This window comes from Peromyscus maniculatus, chromosome 23 (genome assembly GCF_049852395.1).
Source record: "Peromyscus maniculatus bairdii isolate BWxNUB_F1_BW_parent chromosome 23, HU_Pman_BW_mat_3.1, whole genome shotgun sequence".
In the NCBI taxonomy this organism is placed as follows: domain Eukaryota; kingdom Metazoa; phylum Chordata; class Mammalia; order Rodentia; family Cricetidae; genus Peromyscus; species Peromyscus maniculatus.
Window position 1 is genome coordinate 6,225,282 of NC_134874.1, and position 25,753 is coordinate 6,251,034.

Here is a 25,753-nt window from a genome sequence, read left to right on the forward strand (position 1 = left end):
CTGGCCTCAGTTGCCAGATTAGGACTGGACCCATGATCACAGCTCCCATCAGAGTGTCAGTCGTGGGTTAAGAAGTCATCAAAAGGTAAGAATGTATAATTTCACTGTTCTCCTGCAGCCTGTGTTCAAAAATCACTTCTCTTGAACAGGGTCTCACTTATATATCTTGGCTGATCTCAAACTCAGAGATCCATCTGCCTCTGCCCCCCAAGTAGTGGGATTAATCGTAGACACTATCACACTCCACAGAAGTTGCTTTCAATAAATATATGACTAATAGAAATCACAGATTCTCGAGCCTCAGGACCATTTCTTCTGGAAAATCATGGTAAATCATCCTCACATGTTTGAGAAAGACTGCAGGTGAGAACTGACCTCTTGTGGGTCTATATTCCTTCCCCAGCTGTTCCTTCCTCTGTCCAGGTGCTGCAGGACTCGTGACAACTGCCTTGCTCAGGTTGATAACCTGGAGAACTGTGCATTCCTCATAAGGAACCCCTACACCAGCTCCTATTCATACTCATGTTCTGGGAATGAGGTCACCTGCAGTGGTGGGTTCAACCTATGGGAACTTCTAAATTCTGTTTAATCCCGGGCGTTTTTGCAAGGGAGAAGAAGTAACAAGAACAGTCACCACTGAGCAGTCATTTACTTGGTCCCATTTGACATCACAACAGTCTTATCAGGTCCATACTAAAATATGGATGAGGTCTGATGTAGTAATCTGATTAATCTTTTACAATAAAAATCAGGAGTCACATATTGGTGTAAGAACCAGAAAATCAGTGAACACAACAGCCGCCAGCTGCTTCCTACCTCTTCCATTCCTCCTTCCAAAAGGCTGAGATCCTCTCTCAGCCATGCCTTGCCACTTCCTGTCTCCATTCTGTCTAGAGTCCTTCAAACCTCTCTGGTTAGCTAGTGGCTAGCACTGTCCTCTGACTCCAAGCAAGTTTTATTTGTTAGAACACAATCAAAATATCACACATTTAATTCTTTTTGTCTAAACAAAAAGAAAGGTTTTTAACTAACATAGTAAAACTATATACAATAAGTAGAATAACTATATACAAATATATACAGGCAAAATTACATTAACCATGTCCAGTCCATTTGCTTTTGCCTAATTGAAAGAAAATACTCCATTATCTATCCTTTCTTGGTAAGTCCAAAGTATTGTACCAAATTCATTTTCTATCCTAACTTGCATTACCAACCCAAAACTATCTTTTTATATCTCTCAACCTCATACATTTTACATCTCTTTTGTGAGGTGAATTTGTTAACAAGGTGCCTGGAGCCATCCCTGATGATGGATGGGCCCTGCAGAGGATGTAAGGAGTTGGTGGGAGAAGGAAGTGAGTCAGGCCATGGTGGTCAAGGAAATCTTGCAGCCTGACTGACTAGCAGCCAGAGTGTTTATTTATACAGAATTTAATTAGCAGGGATACATCCATGATGTTCCAAAACATAGATCATATCATTTTTGTTTTTGGACATGTGTTTCATTTACTTTTGCTCATCTTTTAGTCATCATCAATAAACTATGACAGAACAGAATTATCGTTTCCAATAATTTTCCCTCAAGTTTTGACATCATTAATAAACAGAGTTATCATTCTTACTCATTAACCCCATAACCCAATTTTTGAGAACCTAGAAGCATATGACAGCCTGTTCTCAGGCTGTTTGTTTTGGTTGCTTCAAGGACATTAGACCAAAACAAAATCTTCAAACACCCTGGGCATTTTGCCATGTCCCAAGCAGTGTCTTTTTAACTCTTAGTGGTCAGAGTGCCCAGGAAAAATCCTCAGGCCAAACTGCTGCAGTTATTATTCAAATTCTGGCATCATAGAACCAATGTTCATATTTATATCTTTATAGAATTGGTCTATATGTCTAATCCTGGCATTCTGTTGTTCCTTGGTCATATGACATTATAGTGGCTCTACATGAGCTAACTTCTAAGAGAGGGAGGTCCTGACACCTCATACTTTTATCATCTTTCCACTTCATACTTTACTTATCAATATGTCTCTATGTAGGGCAGAGTTGTATGCTATGAAATTGTCTGAGTATATGGTGGGAAGAGGCTTATAATCTGAATTGTGGACAATTCCTCTAGCCCATTGAATCTTGTTGAACTTTTTAATTTTTACTTTGTTTTGAATATCTTGTTCCAGTGTAAGTGCAGGGACAGATGTTTCAAGAATGTCTCATAGCCTCATGAAGAGACCTCTGGCTTCTTCTTTATGTGTCACAACCTCCAAGGAATAAGGAAGACTTTCAAGTAGATAAGGATGTCTCCCTCAAAGTGGGGGCAAGGGGATAGTATGTTCAAGATTTTTCTGGGTAAGCTTAGAAGCAGCATTCCTGGGAGAAGGTGTAAATGATTCATAAGGAATTTTCCATCAACCCAATATCCCCAAATTATACAAATATTAAAAGTGCCCCATGTATGTAAGAGGTGGAGATGAAAACCAAAGGTGGCATGGCAGTCATCATGTGGCTCAGCTTTGCTGGATCTTTGTCAAGCAGCTGTGCTGGCTTTATGACTTCTGCCATTCCATTCAGATATGGCTGTGCCAACAAGGAAAACTAACTATAACTATCCAGTCTTCCACTCCATGAGAGACCTGAGAAGGAAATATTACCTGAGTAAATAGGAAGTGGAGAGCAAATAACTAAGTGCTGAAGTGCAGAGTAAAAAACTAAGAAATGACAGAAACAATCCCCCAAGGTTCCTCTGTAATTTGGGGCATCTATCTTCAGCCTACAGGTCTAGAACATCTGACAGACTTTTCTGTGAAACAGGACTTTTAAAGGGCTGTCCTACCTTGTCTTTGCAAAAGTTGGCAGTCACATTCTTTTGTGTCCTGCTTGTTCAATTTGGACAGCATACTGTCAGCAGTGGCTAAGCTTTGCCATGAAGAAAGTAAACAGCATATGGAGTTTCTTTGATGTCCATAATCTCTTCTGAAGTAGATTGGTCATGCCAGGAGCACACATGGCCCATTGTCACTAAAAAAAATTATGTTATTGAAACATCTTACATGCCATACTCAGCATCTCTGAAGTGTTTGAAGACCACCTGTCTATCTAAAATATATCTCTGTTTGACTTCAAAACATACAAACATGACTGCAAGTTTGATTGTAATAGAGGGCTAATTACTAACCTGTATTTCTTTATTATCCTAAAGAGTTTGTAATAATGACTTTCAAGGACTACCTATTTATATGTATTTTATATATAAGGGATGATTTCTATTTCTGGTTATTTCTTTTAGCTGAGTAAATAACAAAGTTACTTATGAATCATATGGAATAAATACAGCAATTTCAATATGTAAAACAACTCTTTCTGCATATTGAGAATCAGTAATTATATTAGGAGGATCTGTAAAATCTAATAATACCATGAGACCAGCACATAATTCTGACATTTGAAAGGAATCATAAGGGCTTTAGCCACTTTACTTAAATTTCCTGACTAATAACCTGCCTTCTTGAATCATTTGGATCAGTATAGAATGTAAGGGCTACAGAAATTGGTGTCAACTGTACAATGTGAAGAAAGATTCAGTTATCTCTCTTTATAAACTGAATTCTCTTGCTTTGGGAATATTTATTGCTAGTCTCTTTCAAATAATTACTGCAAGCTCTTTGCCAATGCTCATTTTCTGCCCATAAAGAGGAAATTTCTGCATTAGTAAAAGGCATTACAATTTCTCTGGGGCTTATTCCTGCTAATTGATAAAGTCTCAATTTTCCTTTTAGAATCAACTCAGAAACCTTTTCTACATAGGACTTTAATTTTTACTCTGTTTGTGTGGTAAAATCTCCAATCTAAGATATTATCTACTCTCAGCATTAAAAATCCTGTAGGAGAATGCGCAAAAGATTGAATAACCATAGTACATTCAAGCTTGGATCCAAACAATCCACATCTGCATCATGTAATTTCTTTTCTGCCAAAGCCAATTCTCTGTCAGCCTCAGGTGATAATTTTCTTGGACAATTTAAGTTCTTGTCACCTTGTAAGGTTTGAAATAAATTACTTAGTTTTTGAGTTCTTAATCTATTTGTGGGCCAAAACCAGTTAATGTCTCCCAGCAATTTTTGAAAGTAACTAAGAATCCACAATTGATCTCTCCTGATCTGTACTTTTGGGGTTGATTTTTTTGTAAACATATTTTACATCCTAGGTAATTAATAGAGTCTCCTCTTTGTGTTTTTGGGAGCAATTTGTAATCCCTAATCAGGCAAAATTTTGCTTACTTCTTCAACATTTTCTCTAAGGTATCTACATTTGAATCAGTTAGTAAGATATTATTTATATGAGGGTAAATTATAGATTGAGGAAACTGATTATGAATTATTTCCAATGGCTGTCATACAAAATATTGGCACAGGGTGGGGCTGCTTAACACCCCTTGTGGGAGCATTTTCCACTGATATCTTTTAATGGGCTGAGAATTATTATAAGTAGGCAACTTGAAGGCAAAGTTTTCTCTATCCTGTTCTTGTAAAGGTATAGTGAAGAAAGAGTCTTTTAAATCAATCACTATAATAGACCATCCTTGAGGTAACAGAGAAGGCAAAGGAATTTCAGGATGTATAGAGCCCATCAGTTGAATTACTTCATTTATGGCTCTCAAATCTGTTAGTATTCTCCATTTTCCAGATTTCTTAATTAATTCTTAACAAATAAAGGAGAATTCCAAGGACTAGTTGATTCTTCAATATGTTGAACATGTAACTGCTTCTGTACCAGTTGTTTTAAGGCCTCTAATTTTTCTGATGTCAAAGGCCACTGGTCCACCCAGATAGGTTTGTCTGTTAACTGTTTTAAAGGTAGGGCTGTTGGTAACTTTGAAAGATCAGCAGCTGTTGTGCTCTGTTTATGAACAACCTGACTGTTCTTCATAATACTTTTTAATGTTTTTTCCAAAAACATTTGTTAGTTTATGGTTTGTTTCTGAGATTGAAGAAATGTTGATCTGGGTATTCCTTTGTTGTAACAAATCACATACCCATAAAATTCCTTGCTATGTTATTTAATTATGGCTTTAATTTTCCTCCCTGTTCTTCTGGCCCTATACATTTGACCCATCTTGCACTTTATTTTACCTGAGATAAAGTTCCAATCTCCAAAAGCTGAACATTTACCTCCTGAAGAGTCCAATTTGGATGCCAAGATTCTGGTATCATTGTTGTTACATCTATCTGCCCCTGAGTCTACAAGACCCTCAATTACTATGTCATTTATTCATATTTTTAACTTTGGACCTTGATCATTTATAGAAGTTTGCCAAAATATTTGCTTTATAGTGTTTCCTGAAATTTTTATTTTATCTTCTAAAACTATTATTTAATCCAGAGCAGTATGGTTATTTACAAGAGGTATTAGTTCCTTAAATTGCTCTGGGGAAGGGTTTCCACGAGGTGATAGGGAATAACTAAACCAAATTTGATATGGGGGCCTTCAAGAGGCCCCTCAAGGTATTTCCCAATGGCAAAGGGTTACCTTTTCTGTACCTTGTTGATTTGCATTAATTGTTCCAGGTTCTGCCTTGCCCCATCTTCTCCATATTCCAGAAGGGAGAGGACTTCTATTTGGATTATTCCTAGAAAAAAATATTACTTCTAGAAATGCTCTGTCTACAACCCCTTTTTAAGTGACCTTGTTTAGCACAATTAAAACATCTGACACTTTTATTTTTCTTCAAGCCTCTGGAAAACAACTCTCCTATCCAAACATCAATATGGTTACGAGATTCAATATTGATTCTATCTCAGATCCATTACTCTATGGGTGCTGATCTTGCTTTAAAGGACTAATTGTTCTTTTGCATTGTGAACTAGCATTTTCAAAAGCCAAAGATTCAATTATTATTTGTCTAGCTTCTGGATTTGGCATCATTCTATTTATAGCTAGATTCAACTCATGTAAAACAAATCAGTGAAAGTTTCTGTTGTGCCCGGTATATCTTTAGTAAATGACCTAGTTCTCTTTCTGACTTCTTCAACTTTGTCCCAAGCATTCAAAACTGCTGCATGGCATATAGCCAAGGTGGGGTCATCATATAGAGATTGTCTTTGTGCATCAGCATAATCACCCTCTCAAAGCTGCTGATCTTGGGAAATTTCTATACCTCTATCCCTACTTGGTTGTTCAATGGCCTCAGCCTCATCTTCCCACCATGTCCTTCACTGTAATTATGGAGCCAGTTCCAATACTGTTGTAACTAAGTTTTTCCAGTCATGTGGGATAATTCTGTTACTAGTTGACCACGAATTTAACATCTGCCTCACAAAAGGTAAATACATACCATATTAGCCTATTGTTTTCTTTAATCTCTTCAATTCTAAGTTTTCCACAGGAATCCAGTTAGCTCTTTCATAGCCTTGGGGATTTCTGTCATTTGGAAGTTGTTCCTGTTGGGTGATTGGATAAATAAAGGTTGATTTTTTGATAGTCTTGGGCTGTTCCTTTCTAATTTCATAATGTAAAGATAACTTTGGTCCTCCCTTAAATTCTTCTGCCTTTTTCTGAGTAACTTTGTGTCTATTTTAATGAGTTTTTCTTTTCTTTCTTTCTTTTTTTTTTGGTTTTTCCAGACACTGTTTCTCTGTGTAGTTTTGGTGGCTGTCCTGGATCTCACTCTGTAGATCAGGCTGGCCTCAAACTCACAGAGATCTGGCTCCCTCTACCTCCAGAATGCTGAGATTAAAAGCATGTGCCACCACTGCCCAGCTCTACCATGTCTTTAGAGGCTGGGTTTTTCACTGAACATGACACTCACCTTTAGATAGTCTGACTGACCAATAAGTTTTGGGGATCCATGCTCCCCAATTCCCAATAGAGTTGCAGATGCCCCACACATTCCTTGCTTTTTACATGAGCCTGGGGATCCTAGGTCAGGCCCTCATGCTTGTATGGCAAATGATTTACCAACTGTGCCATTTCCCCAGCCCACAACAACTAATGTTCATATTACATGTGTGTTCCAGCAATTTGGACAACCCAATGGACTTCTGTGTGCTTTGTCTCTCAACCCTGGACCTTCACCTATCCTAGATGCACTGCTCTTTTTGTTTACAAATCGTAGGGAACATAGTCATGGGCTCCACTCAGCTTCCTTTCTTCTTTCTCTACAGACAAAAACAACCCCTGTGAATCCTTCATCTGCAACTGTGACTGCCAGGCCGCCATCTACTTCTCCAAGACTCCATACACCAAGTTTTACAAAGGCAATCATTGTTAGGCTTGTCAACTCAGATACTGGTACACTATCCCTGCCTGCCTGGTTGTCTTCACTACACACTGTGCCCTCTAATAAAGCACATATTGATAGAGCTTGGCTATGGTGATTGTAGTCTTAGTCTACCAAACATAAATATAGCCTCAGAGAACATCATTTTGTCCAATTCTGGAAGCTGAAGTATAATTGGAAAGATGTTTCCAGAAAGCAAGCACCTTGAAGTATCATTTATGAGCCCAATCCACACCTTTCACCCAAGCATTTTTGGATGCAAGGCAAAGGCAGAGGAAGGCAGGTATCTTGAGGTCAAGGCAAGCCTCGTCTAAAAAGCAAGTTCCTAGACAGCCAGGACTATTACACAAAGAAACCCGGTCTCAAAATATAAAGAAAGAGGAGGAGGAGAGGAAGAAGAAGAAGAAGAAGAAGAAGAAGAAGAAGAAGAAGAAGAAGAAGAAGAAGAAGAAGAAGCAGCCAGTCTGAGATACATAGCGGGGTAGGGGAGGACTGCTGCTGTGGAATATTATTTTAAGATGTGTTACATTTGATTATGCTGTGGAACGTTTGTGTTAATGATGCAAAGATGTGTTGCATTTGTTTCACTCTGTGAAGCTGTGTTACTGTGCCTGTGTTTATTAGACACCTGATGGTCTCTTAAAGAGCTGAATCGCCAAAAGCAAGGAAGGAGAAAGGATAGGTGGGGCTGGCATGCAGAGAGGAGAAACAGGAAGCAATTTTTTCAGGAGATAAAGAAGGATCCGAAAAGGAGGAGAGAAGGACAAAAGGGGCGAGTCACCCAGCTACACAGCAAGCCATGGAGGAAGAAGGAAAGAAAGGTTAACAGAACTAGAGAAAGCTAAAAGCCCAGAGGAAAAAGACAGAAGGGATAATGTAAGTTAAGAAAATATGGCTATAAATAACTCAAGCTAGGTTCAGGCATTCACAAGAAAAAATAAGCCTCCTTGTGTTTATCGGAGATCTAGGAGGTGGGCCCCTCAAAGAGCCAAAACTAAAAGAGTAAAACAACCAACTAGAGGGGACAGAAAAGGATGGAGAGGGGAGATATGAGGCAGGGATAGTGACAGGAAAAAGGGGAGAATGGGAAGGAAAGAAAAGAGAGAGGTAGAAGGGAGAGAGACGAGAGGAAGACGCAATGTCACGTGTGCACTGAAGGAACATCTTGAACCTAAAATTACCAGACTTACAGGGGTTGGGGAGGGGAGTTAGCACACGCCTTTAATACCAGTACTTGTACCAGAGATGGGCAGATCTCTGTGAGTTTCTGGCCAGCCTAGTCTACAGAGCAAATTCCAACACATGCTCCAAATCTACAGAGAAATCCTCTCTTGAAAAACCCCAAAACAACAGCAACAACAAAAACCCTGGATCGAAGCACTTCTGCCATGTGCTCCTCTTAGGAAGTGGGATGTAAGAAAGCAAACCAGACTGACTGTAAATGAACTGAAGGCAGGATTACATTCTGGTGACCTTCAAGTCTTCACTGTGCCTAAACAAGCGACACAGAGTAATTGTCCTGCTAAAGTGCACAGAAGCCCAACTTGTGACAACAAATAGAACAGAACACAACCTCTTTAATTTCTCTATGATGGAAACCCACAGGTGAAGCCAGGTTAATCTCTGGTTCCCTGGTCAACCAGATTTAGGAATCAGATGTCTCATTAGCAGGGTTAAGGCTACATGGTTCTCCAACTCTCTTATCCTCTACTGAACAACTGCCTAGTCCTTTGCCTTTACACCCCCATCCCCACTCATATCCCAGGTCAGGCCTGGTGAACAACAGGTGCAGCTTAGAGCATCCTGCACAGGCACAGTGACCTGTAGTAGCTGGTAGTGGCTGTCCAGAGTCCTGCTGGAAGGGTAGGGGGAACTTGAGTGTGGAGACAATCAACTCAAATCCCCCCTACATGGTTTTATCCAGGGAAGAGGTGAGAAGGGGGGAAAGAAGGTGGTGGGGTGCAACATTAGAGGGAACGTGAGAGAATGCCAAACAGAGAGGCCAGAGGGCACTGGGCCAGCAGACATTGTTTCACCGCCACCATCTGGGTGTAGAGAACTGAACCTCACTCCTCAGCAAGAGTAGAAAGTGCTCTTAAGTGCTGAGCCATCCCTCCATCCCCTGTAATGGTTGATTGTCAGCTTCACACACTGGGTAGGGAGAACCTCAGCTGAAGGATTGCCTGCATCATATTGGCCTGTGAGCACATCTGCTGGGCATTTTCTTCCTTCCTTCCTTCCTTCCTTCCTTCCTTCCTTCCTTCCTTCCTTCCTTCCTTCCTTCCTTCCTCCCAGCCTCCCTCCCTCCCTCCCTTCTTCCCTCCTCTGCTCCTTCTACCCACACACACACTGACACACTAACACACAAACCCTCACTCACAGCTGCTCTTTCCACAGTTCCTTCACATAGCTCTTTCTCTGTGGCAACAGCTCCTTCACCAGCTCTCCACAGCCGTATCTCTCCTCACCACAGCTGCTGCCTCACAGCCAAGCTCTGGAAAATTATGTTACATTTTTAGGGTTCTACCAATGCTCACAACATAAGTCACATGGTTTCTCTTAGCATAGTGATGTCACACTGACCCACACACATAGCTCTAAGTTAGTGAGGGATCCAGACAGTAAACAATTGGATGAACCTTGAGATGTCAGGGTCAGTGCAGAAAAAGAACTACTGCAAGGAGCTAAGTCTCAATGTAAACAGCCTGGCCATGATTTAGCAATGACAACACCTGGCAATTAGTGTTTATTTTCTGCAGGGGCAGTTTAGTCTGCTTTGAATTTGCTCTGAAGTTCAAAATTCGCTGTCTGTGTAAGTGAGAATTCTATGTCAGTCTGAGTAGTATTGTAGTATTGTTTCTATACATAAAAATTAATACAGCCTAAACAGAAATTCCAGAACATCCATAGCTATAAATGTGCCCAAAGATGGAATATATTCTTGAGATAAACACACAAGCAATGGGAAAACACCCATAGTAGTTCTTAGCGGAGAAATGTAGTGGCGCATGAGAGAAACTACAGACAGAAAACAACTGGGTTCCACAGTCAGTGACCACATGGCCTTGCCAGGTGGGGCTCCCTATCAGGTAGGGCTCCCCATCAGGTGGGTCTCCCCATCACGTGGGTCTCCCCATCACGTGGGGCTCCCCATCAGGTGGGGCTCCCCATCAGTTGGGTCTGATGGGTCGATCTGTTAAACACTAGTTGTCACTGCTGTATATTCCCACAGCCCCCTGCACACCTGATATGGTGATATCCTGTGTACCAAACAAAGCTTGCCTGAGGATCAGAGGACAGAGCCATCCACTATATTAAACATAGAGGTCCAGCAGTGGTGACACACACCTTTAATCACAGCACTCGGGAGGCAGAGAATCTCTATGAGTTCAGAGCCACCTTGGACTACAGGAGATGGATTCAGTCTAGGAGTGAAACAGAGCCAGGCAGTGGTGGCACACACCTTTAATTCCAGGACTTGGGAGGCACACACCTTTAATCCAAGTGCTTGAGATCTCATGCCTTTGCTGCCAGGATTTGGGAAGCACACACACCATCAATCTCAGAACTAAGAAGGAAGTGGCATGGCTGGACAAAGAAAGGTATATAAGGCATGAGGAGACAGGAACTAGGGCCTTTTTGACTGAGGAAGCTTCTAAGCTGAGGACTCAGAGATTTTCAGTCAGGATTCATGGAGATAGGATCTCACATTCCCTTCAGCCTGAGGATTCGGTAGTGGTGAGAAGTTTTTTCTAATGGCTTGATCCTTTGTCCTCTCCGATCTTTAAGGATTTGCTAAAATATCTGGCTCTGAGTTTTTAGTATAAGACCATTTAAAATTCATGCAACATCTGGCTCCCAGTGTGGGGCTCGAACGAAAGACCCTGAGATTAAGAGTCTCTTGCTCTACCGGCTGACCATGTAAAATTCGTGCAACAACCTGGGCAGGTTTGTAAGGCACACAGAAGTGACAAGGACAGGCACCATTTAGTGGTCATTTCCTTGGTCTCACGTGACCTCACAACATCTTTTTCAGGAAGACACTAAACTATAGATGAGGTCACTCATGAGGAAGTTGAGGAAGACACGGTCACTTTCGAAAGGTTTCCAAGCTAAGAAGTGATGACATTTGGATCTGAAACACAGATCTACATCATTCCCAAGTCTCAGTTTAAAAACATTTCAAAATATTATTTATTTCTGGGGGAGGCATGTCTGTGCCCCAACACAAGTGGAAAGGTCTGAGCACAACATGCAGGAGATTGTTCTCTCTTTCGAACTTGTGACACCTGAGGATGGAACCAGACTTGGCAGCAAGGGCCTTTATTCCCTGAGCCATCTTACCTGCCCAAAGCCTCTCCTATTACCTGCTGTGTTATACTGATTCCACATTGACTAAACAATGGAGAGCTGCATCATTGGCTATAAGTCAGATACTGGAGTAAACACCTAGGCAGGGCAAGATTTATCATTCCCATCTTACAGGTGAGGATTCAGAGGGCTGGGAGTATATCTCAGTTGGCAGAGTGCTTGCCTACCACACACAGAGCTCTGGGTTCCACCTCCAGATCCCATGAATTGAGTGTGGTGGTGCACACCTCTAATCCAGCCCTAGGGAGGTGGAGGCAGGAGGATTGTATTAAGTCATATAATTTTAGAAATGATAATTGGTATTTGTAGTTTGCTGGGTTTTAGGATCAAATACATGTGTTCACTTATTTTGTGTGTAGGAATACATTGGCATCCTATGTATTCTTCAGTCACTCTCCACCATGTCTTTAGAGCCTGGATCTTTCTCTCTCTCACACTAAAAATGGCACTCATCTTTAGAAAGCGTGACTGTCTAACAAGTTTTGGGATCTGTGCCACCCAATTCCTATAGAGTTACAGATGCCCCAACCACATCTCGATTTGTTACATGAGATCTGGACATCCCAGGCCAGGCCCTCTTGCTTAAATGGCAACCACTTTACCAACTGTGCCATCTCCCCAGCCACAACAACTAATGTTCTTATTATCAGTGTGTTCCTGCAATTTGACAAACCCAATGTCCTTTTGTGTGCTCTGTCTCTCAAACCTGAGTCTGCACCAATGGGGGTGTCACCAGTTTCTTTTGGTTATAAATCATAGAGAACAGGGTCATGGACTCCACTCAACTTATTACTTGTTTCTCTCCAGGCAGAAACAACACCCGTGAAGACTTGATCTGCAACTGTGACTGCCAGGCCGCCATCTGCTTTTCCAAGCAGAACAAAGGCGTTCAGTGTTAGACTTGTCACCTCAGTTATGGGTACACCATCCCTGCCTGTCTGATTGTGTTCACTACACACTGTGCCCCCTAATAAAGAACCGACTGAAAGAACTTGGCTTGATGATTGTATTCTCTGTCTACTAACCATAACTAGACTCTAGCCCTGGAAACTGAAGGTTATTCAGAAAGACATTGCCATTAGGGGAGCACCTGGAAGAGTGGGTGGTGAGCCAGGCCATGCCTTCCATCCAAGGACAGTTGGTTGCAGAGACAGAGGAAGGCAGATCTCTTAAGTTACAGGACAACCTGGTCTAAAAATCAAGTTCCAGTACAACCAGAAGTAATACATGAAGAAACTCTTTCTCTAATTACAACAACTACAACAACAGAAGAACTCAGCCTGAGATACATAGGTTGCAAGGAGAAACAGAAGGGAAAGGGACAGGCAAGGAGGGGAGGGAGGGGTGGGAAGGAAAGGGAAGACAGAGAGGTAGGAGGGGAGAGAAGAGAGAGAGAAGCAGTGTCACGTGGGCACTAAAGGAACATCTTGGCCCTAAAAATACTGGACTCAAAGTACTTCTGCTGTGTGCTCATTCTGCGAATGGGGATATAGGAAACCAAATTGGACTGAGTGTAAATGACCTGAAGGCAGGATTACATCCTGGTGGCCTCCTAGTCTTCACTGTGCCTAAACACACGCCACAGGATAATTGTCCCACTAAAGTACCCAGCAGCCTAACTTTTTGAACAAACAAAAGAGTGCACTTCCCTTTCTCTACTTTTATGTATTACAGGACTCCTTATGTAAAGCAGGTTTATCTCTGGTTCCCTAGTTAACTGGGTTTAGAAATAAGATGTCTCATTGACCTGTTTAAGACTACACGGTTCACAGTCTCTCTTTTCCTTTAGTGAACAGCAGCTCAGCCCTCTGCTTTTCCACTTCTACCTAGGTCCTTACTGATGTCCCAAAGGCCAGGCCTCACACTTCCCAAGGACAGGCCAGGTGAGCAACCAATGCAGCTAGAGCATCCTGCAAAGAGGCAGTAACTGGTAGTAGCTGGCAGTGGGTGTCCAGAGTCCTGCTGGAAGGGTAGGGGAAGCTTGAGTGTGTAGACAACCTACTCAGTTCACCCCCTACATGGTTTATATCCAGGGAGGAGGTGTGAAGTGGGGAAAAGGAGGTGCTGGGGTCCTGAATTGGATGATACGTGGGAGATGGGCAAACCCAGAGGCTTGAGGGCATTGTACAATCAAAAATTGTTCACTAGCAACCATGTGGGTGCAGAGAATTGAACCCCAGTACTCAGGAAGAGCAGAAAGTATTCTTTGCTAATGGGCCATCACTCCAGCCTCTAATTGCTAAACTTAATTGTCAGCTTGATACATCTCAGAAGGGAGAATCTCAGATGAAGAATCGTCTGCATCGTATTGGCCTGTGGACACATCTCTTGGTCATTTCCTTTGCTTTCTCTTTCCTTCTTTCACTTTCTTTTCATTGGTGTTTTGGGACAGGTTTCTTTGTGTGTCTCTGGCTGTCCTGGAACTCACTCTGTAGACCAGGCTGGCCTCAAACTCAGATATTCACCTGCCTTTGCTTTCTGAGTGCTGACATCCAAGATGTGCACCACCACCACCACCACCTTCTGGCTACATTCCCAATTTTCAAATGGAGTTTGTACCCTAGTAAGTTGAGCCTATGATTCAAGCCTGTAGACCTGAGTCCAGTTCCTGAAACCGATCAAAAGGTAGAAGGAGAGAAATGACTCCACAGAGTCATTGGCACACAAGGGATCTCTGTCACTGTCTCTCTGTCTCTCTGTCTCTCTGTCTCTCTGCCTCTCTGTCTCTCTCTCTCTCTCTCTCTCTCTCTCTCTCTCTCTCTCTCTCTCTCTCTCTCTTAGACACACACACATTAACTAAACAGTTAATTAATTAAAAATCGTATTTGTAACTGGATCTACCTCATAAGTTGTATGAGATTCTTAGGACAGACTTAGCACATGGTTTATACAGTAAACATGGAGGATTGCTAGGGCCAGCTTCTCCTTCCTGGGACCACACTTCACTACCTGTATCCCTCAGACACAACCCCTGGAGAAATGTCTATATCTTCTCATGACCCATGCAGGAGGGTCTTGATATTTTTCCTGTCACTGCACTTGAGCTGGTTGGGGTGTTGAGCTAGCCCTTTCTCTGTGACTCTCTGACAGCACTGATTCAGGCTCTGTCACCATCTACAGCAGCTCTGCAGGTCGGGACTGTGTGTGAGGGTGCACACATTCTACTTCTGTGCTACACACACAGGAGTCACAGGCCCTGTGTGCTGACTGGACACTGTCAGAGCACAGCTACAGGACTATAAAGAGAAGTCACTGAGTCCTCCCCTCACTCAGGATGAAACTTCTTCTGCTGGTCACTCTGCTCACAGGAAGGACCCTTGTCCCCTCTGAGTGCCCACCATTCCTCTTCTCTTCACAGTTCCCCAGCTGGTCACACCTGAATTTCTGGTTTGGGGGTCTAAGAGCCTCTGGGTTGTGGACCCCCATGTCCACAACAGCTGGTACATTTACTCTCTAGGCCTGAAATCAGATGACCTTTTAGAAAAGTCCACTACATTCACCTACCTGAGCAAAGAAAGCCCCTTCGGCTTCTGCCATAAGCCCTGGCACTGATTTCCTTGGCCCTAAGGTGCCCTGAATATTTGACTTTTTTTATTTTTAAAAATATTGACTTTTATTTTATGTGTTTGAGTCCTTTGCCTGCTTGTGTTTCTGTGAACTGAGTGTGAGCAGTGTCTACAGAAGCCAGAGGAGGGGTCTGATCCTCCAGAACTGGGGTTTAGACAGTTGTGAGCTGACATGTGGTTGCTGGACCTGAGCCTGGGTCCCACACAAGCTCAACAAGTGCTCCTGACTGCAGAGCCATCTCTCTAGCCTTTATTATTATTATTTTTTTTACAAGATTACATCATTCTGGCTCAGGATGTCCTCCAACTTGACATTCCAGCCAACACTTACCTCAACCTCCCTAGTGTTAGGATTATACACAGAACTATAAAGAGAGAAGTCACTTGAGTCCTCCACACAGTCAGGATGAAAATCCTTCTGCTGATCACTCTGCTCACAGGTAGGACCCTTGTCTTCTCTGAGTGCCCCCCATCTCCCTTGTGTTCAATGCACAGGCCCCTAATTGTCACACCTGAAGTTCTGGTTTGGGGTTGTAATTCTTTTTTGTTGTTGTTGTTCCCATTTTACATGAGAAAGTTTCTCAGAGTAGTGATGGTTGTCCTGCAACTCACTCTATAAACCAGGATGGATTTCAATTCAGACATCCACTGCCTCAGCCTCCAGTGTGCTGAGATTACACAGTGTGTGTTCCACTTACCTGGTTTCTCTTTATTTTAATGGTGACCAAGTATCCCACTGCATTCTGAATCCTGGCTTATTTACCTATCCTCAGCTGATGAACAGTTTGTTGTGTCAAATGCTGATATTACAATGATGATCTGACCATTATCCTTGTCTATGAGCTGTGCATGGCCATACAACAGATTCCTTCTATTTCTTCCAGTGTAAAACAGTGAGCATGTGTTGGCTGCTTCTCTAGCTCAAGGTCTCAGCTAGAACTGTGATGAATCCCACTGCTGGCTAAGGCTAGAGTCTCACCTAGGCTTGAGTAGGTTTGGGGCAGCTTTCAAACTCAAGAGATGGTTGGATTGTTGGGTTATTGGAACTAAGATGTCAGTTTGTCCCTGGCTGCTGACTGGAGAGTGTTCTCAGCTCCTCAACACAGGGACCACAGGGCAGCTGACAGTGTGGCAGCTGTAGGTCCTGACAATGAGAAATGAGCAGGCAAGCAAGGCAAAAGGCAGTCTATAGAACTTAATCCTAAGGAGTCATCCTAGCCTAGTACAGTGGTGTTCATTTCTAACCTTACCACTTGGCAGGCTGAGGCCAGAGAGTTGCTACAAAGTCAGAGGCCAGCCTGGGTTAAAGGGCAACTACATGTCTCAAATAGGTAGATAACATTGTACTTAAGCTTGGCTGTCCTCTGACCTCCTCATGTGTAGTATGACATTTACAAGTGCTCCCAAGAGCTTGCTTTCAACCTGTGTTGGGCAAACACACACACACACACACACACACACACACACACACACACACACACACACACACACCTCTATTCACTTCTCTCCCCATGCAGCAGCTGATAGGAGTCAAGGAGGAAGTGTCAGGAGTGATGGTCATGATCTGTTGTGGGTCATGGTGCAGTTACAGGTCTACCAATTGTTAGTACAGGTGTCACCCCACCAGAGCACTGATTCTCAGATCCGGTACCCTGTCAGGCATGACCTTAAGTTAACCAACTCTGAAAATGCTGCATTCATCTGTAATTTCACCGTGCAAAACAGCTCTGATATCTCCCCATTTACCATGCATTTTCATGTCATGTGCACTTCAAACGTCATGATTACATCTCAGTCTTATGGGCACACATATATCTGTTTCTTTCATTTGCTGTAGCGTCCTGCCTGATCTGAACCCTGAAGAGGACCTTGAGGCTGACCTCAAAGGTTCTCGATAAGGAGGCTAGCAGGCAGGCATCAGACCCCTGGTGAAGCCAAGTGGGATTGATGGAGTGTGCTGTGCATTCTTGCAGCAGGTGCTACTACATCCCGAGTCAGACGTCAGGCTGGGTGGCAGTTTGGCAGTCTTTTCCACTGCACCATCCCTTTGATTTTTTCCTTCACGGGGAACCACTACTATGGCTGCCTCTGTGGCATTTTCAGCAGGGACACCCAGGTGGATAAGAGGTAAGTGATCCATCTGAGGGAGCCTGGCTTGTTTGGGCTGCTGGGGACAGGACACAAGCAGAAGATCTCATAAGGAGAGAATAGGAGACATGCATATTCACCATAATCGTGTATTTTGTTTTGTTTATTTGTTATTTGTTTGTTTTGTTTCTAGACAAGGTTTCTCTGTGTAGCATTAGCAGTCCAAGAACTGTCTGTGGAGACCTTGCTGGCCTTGAACTCAGAGATCATCCAGCCTCAGTATCGTGAGTGCTGAGCTTTAAGATGAGCATTAGCACCCCCAGCATGTATTTTTCCCTCTTATCATGTGAAGAAATCAGTCCAAGAGGACCCTGTACCTAGTGGTCCCTGAAACAGAATGTATGAGATATAAATAGTGGACAATGCTGGGCTCAGGCACCAGACAGGGACATGGTCAACCACCACAGCCACCATCAAAAACATCAGCTTTGGCTTTAAAATGTCAGTTAAACTTTGGAATATATAATTTCATTTTGTTCCTGCAGCTTTGTTTAAAATTCACGTTTTGGATACAGGGTCTCACTTATGTATCTCTGGCTGATCTCAAACTCAAAAATCCATCTGCCTCTGTACCCCAAGTACTGAGAATAAAGGCTGGTACTGACCACACTCCACTGAAATGGCTTTCAATAAATATGTGCTTAATAGAAATCACAGGTTTTTGAGCATGAGGAAGACTACTTTTCGAACATTGTGTTTAAGTCATTCTCACATGTTTAACAAAGTCTGCAGGTGAGAACTGACCCCCTGTGTGTCCATACTCCTCCTTCAGCTGTTCCTTCCTCTATCCAGGTGCTGCCAGACTCGTGACAACTGCTATGCTCAAGTCAAGAAGGTGGAAAGCTGCAAATCCCTCATAGATGACCCCTACGGAAGCTTCTATACATACTTGTGCTCTGGGAATAAGGTCACCTGCAGTGGTAGGTCTACCCCCTGGGACCTCTGGATAAGGCTTGGCCCTGTAATGGTGGGCTTTTAGAGCCTGCTCCAAGGTCATCTCCAGGGAATTGCAAGAAAATTCACAGAATGAGGTAAGGGGTTAGGAAAAATTCTCATATACCTGAGGACTAGACTTTTTCTGTACGAGTGGTAAAAAATAAGGAAACACACATGCTTTCTGATGAAAATTTTCTCTTTACTTCAACTTAAAAAATCCTCTCTTGGGCTGGAGAAGTGGCTCAAAGGTTAAGAGCACTGGCTGCTCTTCCAGAGGTCCTGAGTTCAATTCCCAGCAACCATATGGTGGCTCACAATCATCTGTAATAGGATCCAATTCCCTCCTCTGATGTGCATGAAGACAGGTCATTCATGTACATAAAATAAATAAATATTTAAAAAAGAAAGAAAAGAAATCCTCTCTCTTAAAAACCTCTCTCTGAAAAATCTGTCTCCACACAGTTACATCTCTATATATACAGTTCCATTTTCTACACACACTTACACAACCCCCTTTTATCTCTGTAAGTCTCTATTGCTCTCTCTTCAGCCTAGCTATTCATGTTCCCTCCTCAGGTCCTTCTACACACACACAGTGACACACTAACACACACACAGTGACACACTAACACACACACACACACACACACACACACGCAGTGACACACTAACACACACAACCTCACTCACAGCTGCTCTTTCCACAGTTCCTTCACATAGCTCTTCCTCCATGGCAACAGCTCCTTCCCCCAGCTCTCCACAGCCGTCTCTCTCCACACCACTGCTGCTGCCTCACAGCCAAGCTCTGCACAATTATAAGTTACATTTTCAGGACCCTACCCATTCTCACAACACAAGATAAGTCACATAGTTTCTCTTAGGCTAGTGATGTCACAGTGACCCACACACATAGCTGTAAGTGAGTGAGGGATCCAGACAGTAAACAATTGGCTGAACCTTGAGCTGTCAGGGTCCATGCCAAAAGAGAATTTGCAAGGAGCTAAGTCTCAATGTAAACAGCCTGGCCAAGATTTAGCAATGACAACACCTGACAATTAGTCTTTGAGCATTTTATGCAGGGGCTGTTTAGTCTGCTTAGAATTTATTCTGAAGTTCAAATTTAGCTGTCTGTGTACAAAGCTGTCTTTGTGACTGAGAATTCTGTCAGTTTGAGTAAGGTAAAAAATCCTAGTATTGTTTTTATACAACAAAATTATACAGCCTAAACAGAAATTATCTTCCAGGAGATCCAAAGCTATAAATGTGCCCAAAGATGGAATAAACAAACAAGCAATTGGAAAACATTCATAGCAGTTCTTAGCAGAGAAATGTAGTGGCACATTAGAGAAACTACAGACAGAAAACAAGTGGTTTCCACAGTCAGTGACCCCATGGCCTTGCCAGGTGGGGCTCCCCATCAGGTGGGGCTCCCCATCAGGTGGGTCTGGTGGGTCCATCTGTTAAGCACTAGTTGTCACTGCTGCACATTCCCGCAGCCCTGGTGTGGTGATATTGTGTGTATCAAACAAAGCTTGCCTGAGGATCAGAGGACAGAACCAGCCAGTAGATTAAACACAGAAGTCCAGCAGTGGTGACACACACTCTTAATCCTATCACTCAGGAGGCACAGTATCTCTGTGAGTTCAAAGCCACCCTGGACTACATGAGATTGATTAAGTCTAGGAGAGAAACAGAGCCAGACAGTGGTGGCACACACCTTTAATCCCAGCACTTGAGATCTCATGCCTTTGCTACCAGTATTTGGGAAGCACACACACCATTAATCTCAGAACTAGGGAGGAAGTGGAATGGCTTGGCGGAGAAAGGCATATAAGGTGTGAGGAGACAGGGATTAGAGCAAGATTTTCAGCTGAGGACTCAGAGACTTTCAGTCAGAGGATTCATGGAGATAGGATCTCACCTTCCATTCAGCCTGAGGATTCAGTAGTGGTGAGAAGTTTTTCTAGTGGCTTGATCTTTTATCTCTCTGATCTTTCAGCATTTACCCAAATATCTGGCTCTAGGTTTTTAGTATAAGACCATTTAAAATTCATGCACCATCTGGCTCCCAGTGTGGGGCTTGAACCAAAGATCCTGAGATTAAGAGTCTCTTGCTCTACAGTCTGACCATGTAAAATTCGTGCAACACCCTGGGCAGGTTTGGAAGGGACACAGAAGTGACAAGGACAGTCACCATTTACTGGTCATTTCCTTGGTCTCATGTGACCTCACAACATCTTTTTCAGGTAGACACTAAAATATAGATGAGGTCACTGATGAGGAACATGAGGAAGGCAGCATCACTTGCCCAAGGTCTCCCAGCCCAGAAGTGATGACATTTGGTTCTGGAAACAGATCTACATCATCCCAAAGACTCTGTTTAAAAACATTTCAAGGTTTTATGTATTTATGGAGGAGGCATGCTTGTGCCAAACTCAGGGATGCAGGTCTGAGCACAATATGCAGGAGATTCTTCTCTCCTTCGACCATGTGAGTCCTGGGGATGGAACTCAGGTTCAGACCTGGCAGCAAGTGCCTTTATTCCCTGAGCCATCTTGCCTGTCCAAAGCCTCCCCTGTTAGCTGCGGTGTTATACTGATTCCATATTGACTAAACAATTGAGAGCTGCATGATTGGCTATAAGCCAGATATTGGCTAAACACTTATGCAGGACAAGTTTTATCATTCTCATTTTACAGGTAAGGATTTAGAGGGCTCAGTTGCTAGAGTGCAAGCCTAGATTGCACAGAGCCCTGGGTTCCACCTCCAGATCCCATGAATTGAGTGTGGTGGTGCACACCTATAATCCCAACACTTAGGAGGTGGAAGCAGGAGGCTTGTCTTAAATTATATAATTTTAGATGTGGTAGTTGTTATTTGTAGCTTTCTGGGTTTTAGGATTAAATTTCCATTTTTAGTGATTTTTATGTACAGGAATGAGTTGGTATCCCATGTCTTCTCCAGTCACTCTCCACCATGTCTTTAGAGCCTGGGTCTCTCTTGCTCACTAAACATGACACTCACCTTTAGAAAGCCTGACTGACCAACAAGTTTTGGGGATACATGCTCCTCACTTTCCAACAGAGTTACAGATGCCCCAAACATCCCCTGCTTTTTCCATGGTCTCTGGGCATCCTAGGTCAGGCCTATAGGATTGTATGACACCCGCTTTACCAACTGTGCCATCTCCCCAGCCCACAACAGCTAATGATTTTATTATAAGTGTGTTGCCACAATTTGGACAACCCAATGTCCTTTTGTGTGCTTTGTCTTTCAAGCTTGATCTGTACCAATGGGAGGGTCACTGGTTTCTTTTGGCTATAAATCATAGTGAGTGAAGTGGATCATGAGCTCCACTCAACTTCTTTCTTGTTTCTCTCCAGAGGAAAACAGTACCTGTGAGGACTTGATCTGCAACTGTGACCGCCAGGCCGCCATCTGCTTCTCCAAGGAGAACAAAGGCATTCAGTGTTAGACTTGTCACCTCAGTTATGGGTACACCATCCCTGCCTGTCTGATTGTGTTCACTACACACTGTGCCCTCTAATAAAGAACCCATTGAAAGAGCTTGGATTTGGTAATTGTATTCTCTGTCTGTTACCTATAACTAGATCCTCAGAGAACATCATTCTGTCTAGCCCTGGAAACTGAAAGTTAATGAGAAATGCATTGCCATTAGGGGAGCACCTTGAGGAGTGGGTGATGAGCCAGTCATGCCTTCCATCCCAGGACAGTTGAATGCAGAGGCAGAGGAAGGCAGATCTCTTAAGTTAAAGGACAACATGGTCTAAAAATCAAGTTCCAGTACTGCCAGGAGTATTACAGAAAGAAACCCCTTCCCTAACCACAATAACAAAAGTAGAACTCAGCCTGAGATACATAACGGGGTAGGGACAAACAGAAAGGGGAAAGATGGGAGACATAAGTCAGGAAAAGAGGGAAGGGTAAGGGTGGGGATGGAAGGAAAGAGAAGACAGAGAGATAGGAGGGGAGAGAAGAGAGATATAAGTGTCGTGTGGGCACTAAAGGAACATCTTGGCCCTAAAAATATTAGACTCAAGTGCTTCTTCTGTGTACTCATTCTAGGAAAGGGGATATAGGACACCAGACTGGAGGAACAGTAAATGAGCTGAAGACAGGATTTCATCCCAGTGACCTTTGAATCTTCACTGTGCTGAAACACACACCACAGGAATAATGTTCCAGTAAAGTACAAAGCAGTCTAACTTTTTGAAAAAACAAAAGAGAACACTTCATCTTCTCCACCTGTCAATATTACAGGACCCCATATGTAGAGCCAGGTTAATCTTTGGCTCTCTGGTCAACTGGGTTTAGGAATAAGATGTCTCATTGTCTGATTTAAGGCTACATGGTTCAAGGTCTCTCTTTTCCTTTATTTATTTATTTATTTATTTATTTATTTATTTATTTATTTATTTATTTATTTATTTATTTCCCAGTCCTCTGCCTTTCTGCCCCTAACCCCATCCACACTCCAGTCCCAAAGGTTGGGTCTCGCCCCTCCCAAAGTCAGGCCTGGTAAGCAACAGGTGCAGCTAGAGCTCTGTGCACAGGCACAGTGACTGGTAGTAGCTGGCAGTGGCTGTCCAGAGTCCTGCTGGGAGGGTAGGGGGAGCTTGAGCATGGAGACAACCAACTCAACTCACCCCTACATGGTTTTAACCATTGAAGAGGTGAGAAGTGGGGAAAAGGAGATGTTGGGGTGCTAAGTTAGAGGGACCATGACCGATGGCCATTCTGAGAGGCAAGAGAGCATTGGGCCAGCTGACACTGCTCACCAGCCACCATGTGGTTCTGAGGAATGAACTCCCAGTTCTCAGCAAGAGCAGAAAATGCTCTTAAGTGCTGAGCCATCTCTCCAGCCCCTGCAATGGTTGATTGTCAGCTTCACACACTGGGTAGGGAGAGCTGAAGGATTGCCTGCATCATATTGGCCTGTGGGCACATTTGTTGGGCATTTTCTTCCTTCCTTCCTTCCTTCCTTCCTTCCTTCCTTCCTTCCTCCCTCCCTCCCTCCCTCCCTCCCTCCCTCCCTCCCTCCCTCCCTCTCTCTCTCTCTCTCTCTCTCTCTCTCTCTCTCTCTTTCTTTCTTTCTTTCTTTCTTTCTTTCTTTCTTTCTTTCTTTCTTTCTGTCTTTCTTTTTTTAAATTTTTTTAAAAAGATTCATTTATTTATTATGTGTACAGCATGTTTGTCTGCAGGCCAGAAGAGGGCACCAGATCTCATTACAGATGGTTGTGAGCCACCATGTGGTTGCTGGGAATTGAACTCAGGACCTCTGGAAGAGCAGTCAGTGCTCTTAACCTCTGAGCCACCTCTGAGCCATCTCTCCAGCCCCTTTCTTTCTTTTTTACTTTCTTGGTTTTTTGGGCAGGGTTTCTTTGTGTATCTCTGCCTGTCCTGTAATTCACTCTGTAGACCAGATTAGCCTCAAACTTGGATATTAGCCTGCCTCTGGCCCCTGAGTGCTTATATTAAAAGAGTGTACTACCACCATCATATGGCTACATTCCTAGTTTTCAAATGGAGTTTGTGGGTTACTAAGATGCAGTCTATGATGCAAGGCTGTAGACCTGAGTTCAGTTTCTGAAACCCATTTAAAAAAAGGAGAGAACTGAGTCCATAGAGTTTTCCTCTGACCTCCACATGTGCACAGAAGTGTTCTCTCTCTATTTCTCTCTCTCTCTCTCTCTCTCTCTCTCTCTCTCTCTCTCTCTCTCTGACACATACATATTAATAAAATTGTTAATTAATTAAAGATTGAATTGTAACTGGATCTACATCAAAGTCTGTGTGAGGTTCTTGGGATAGACTTCTTGCTTACTTTATAAGGTTAACATGGAGGATTGCTTGGGCCAGCTATTCCTGCCTGGGACAACACATCCCTGTCTGCACCCATCAGACCCAAGCCCAGGAGCAATGTCTATATCTTCTTATGACCTCAAATGATCCACAAGGAAGGGACTTGGCACTTTGCCAGTCACTGACTTGAGCTGGTTGGGGTGTTGAGCCAGCCCTTTCTCTTTGCCTCTGGGACAGCACTGATTAAGGCTCTGTCACCATCTACAGTAGCTCTGCAGGTCAGGACTCTGTGTGAGGGTGCACATATTCTACTTCTGTGCTACACACACAGTAGCCACAGGTGCTGTGGATATCATTCCATATAAATAAAACACTGATGGCCAGTGACCAGGCAGGAAGTAAGTGGCCAGGCAGGAAGTAGGTGGGACAAGGAGAGAGGAGAATTCTGGGAAGCGGAAGGCTGAGGGGGGGAGACACTGCAGCCACTGCCAGGAGAAGCAGCGTGTAAAGACACTGGTAAGCCACCAGCCATGTGGCAAGGTATAGATTTATAAAAATGGGTTAATTTAAGATAAAAGAAGAGTTAGCAAGAAGCCTGCCATGATCATACAGTTTATAAGTGATATAAGCATCTGAGTGATTATTTTTTAAGTGGATTGTGGGACTGTGGGGCTTGGGGAACCTGGAGAGAAGCCCTCCAGCAACACACAGGCCCCATGTTCTGACTGGACACTGTCAGAGCACAGCTACAGGACTCTAAAGAGAAGTCACTGAGTCTTCCCTTCACTCAGGATGAAACTCCTTCTGCTGGTCACTCTGGTCACAGGTAGGACCCTTGTCCCCTCTCAGTGCCCCCCATCTCCCTTGTCTTCAATGTACAGCCCCACTGGTCACACCTGAAGTTCTGATTTGGGTTCCTGTTGGGGTCTAATAGTCTCTTGTTTGGGGTTCCCTCCCCCACCATGTTGAAAACAGCCAGCACTTTTAGCCTCTAGGTCTGAATGCAGATGACTCCTTAGAAAAGTGCACTACATTCACCGACCCAAGCAAACAAAACCCCTCTGATTCTCATATTGCCTTAGCATTCATTTCCTTGGCCCTAAGTTGCTCTGATTTGATTTTCCTTATCCCTTTTAATTTATATTGATCCTTATTTTATGTGTGTGAGGCTTCTGCCTGCATGTGAGCCTGTGAACTGTGTGTGAGCAGTGTCTACAGAGGCCAGAGAAGGGTCTGATCTTCCAGTACTGGGGGTCATAGGCAGTTGTAAGCTTCCATGTGGGTGCTGGAACCAACCAGGGTCCTACACAAGTTCAGCAAGTGCTCCTGATAGAATACTTCCAGAGCCATCTCTCCAGCTCTGATAATTTTATCACATGATCTTATGATGTGGCTCAGGATAGCCTCCAACTCAGCATTGTGTCTGGACTTGAAAGCTTACTGCCTCTACCTTCCAAGTGTTAGGATGGCATACATGCCTAATTCACTTCTGCAATTCTTTATTTCATTTTTCTAAACTGCATTTTTCTTTGTAGCAATTTCTGTCCTGAAACTCACTCTATGGAATAGGCTGGCTTTGATCTCCAGTATTCACCTGCCTCTGCTTTCAGAGTCCTGGGATTAAAGGCTG

General features: G+C 43.3%; 1 protein-coding gene across 1 annotated transcript in view; it reads left to right on the forward strand.

Annotated features, from left to right (window-relative positions):
* The window catches only part of LOC143270612 (phospholipase A2-like), a 326,364-nt gene that overhangs the window by 166,146 nt on the left and 134,465 nt on the right, over window positions 1–25,753 (forward strand). The window lies entirely within an intron of this gene.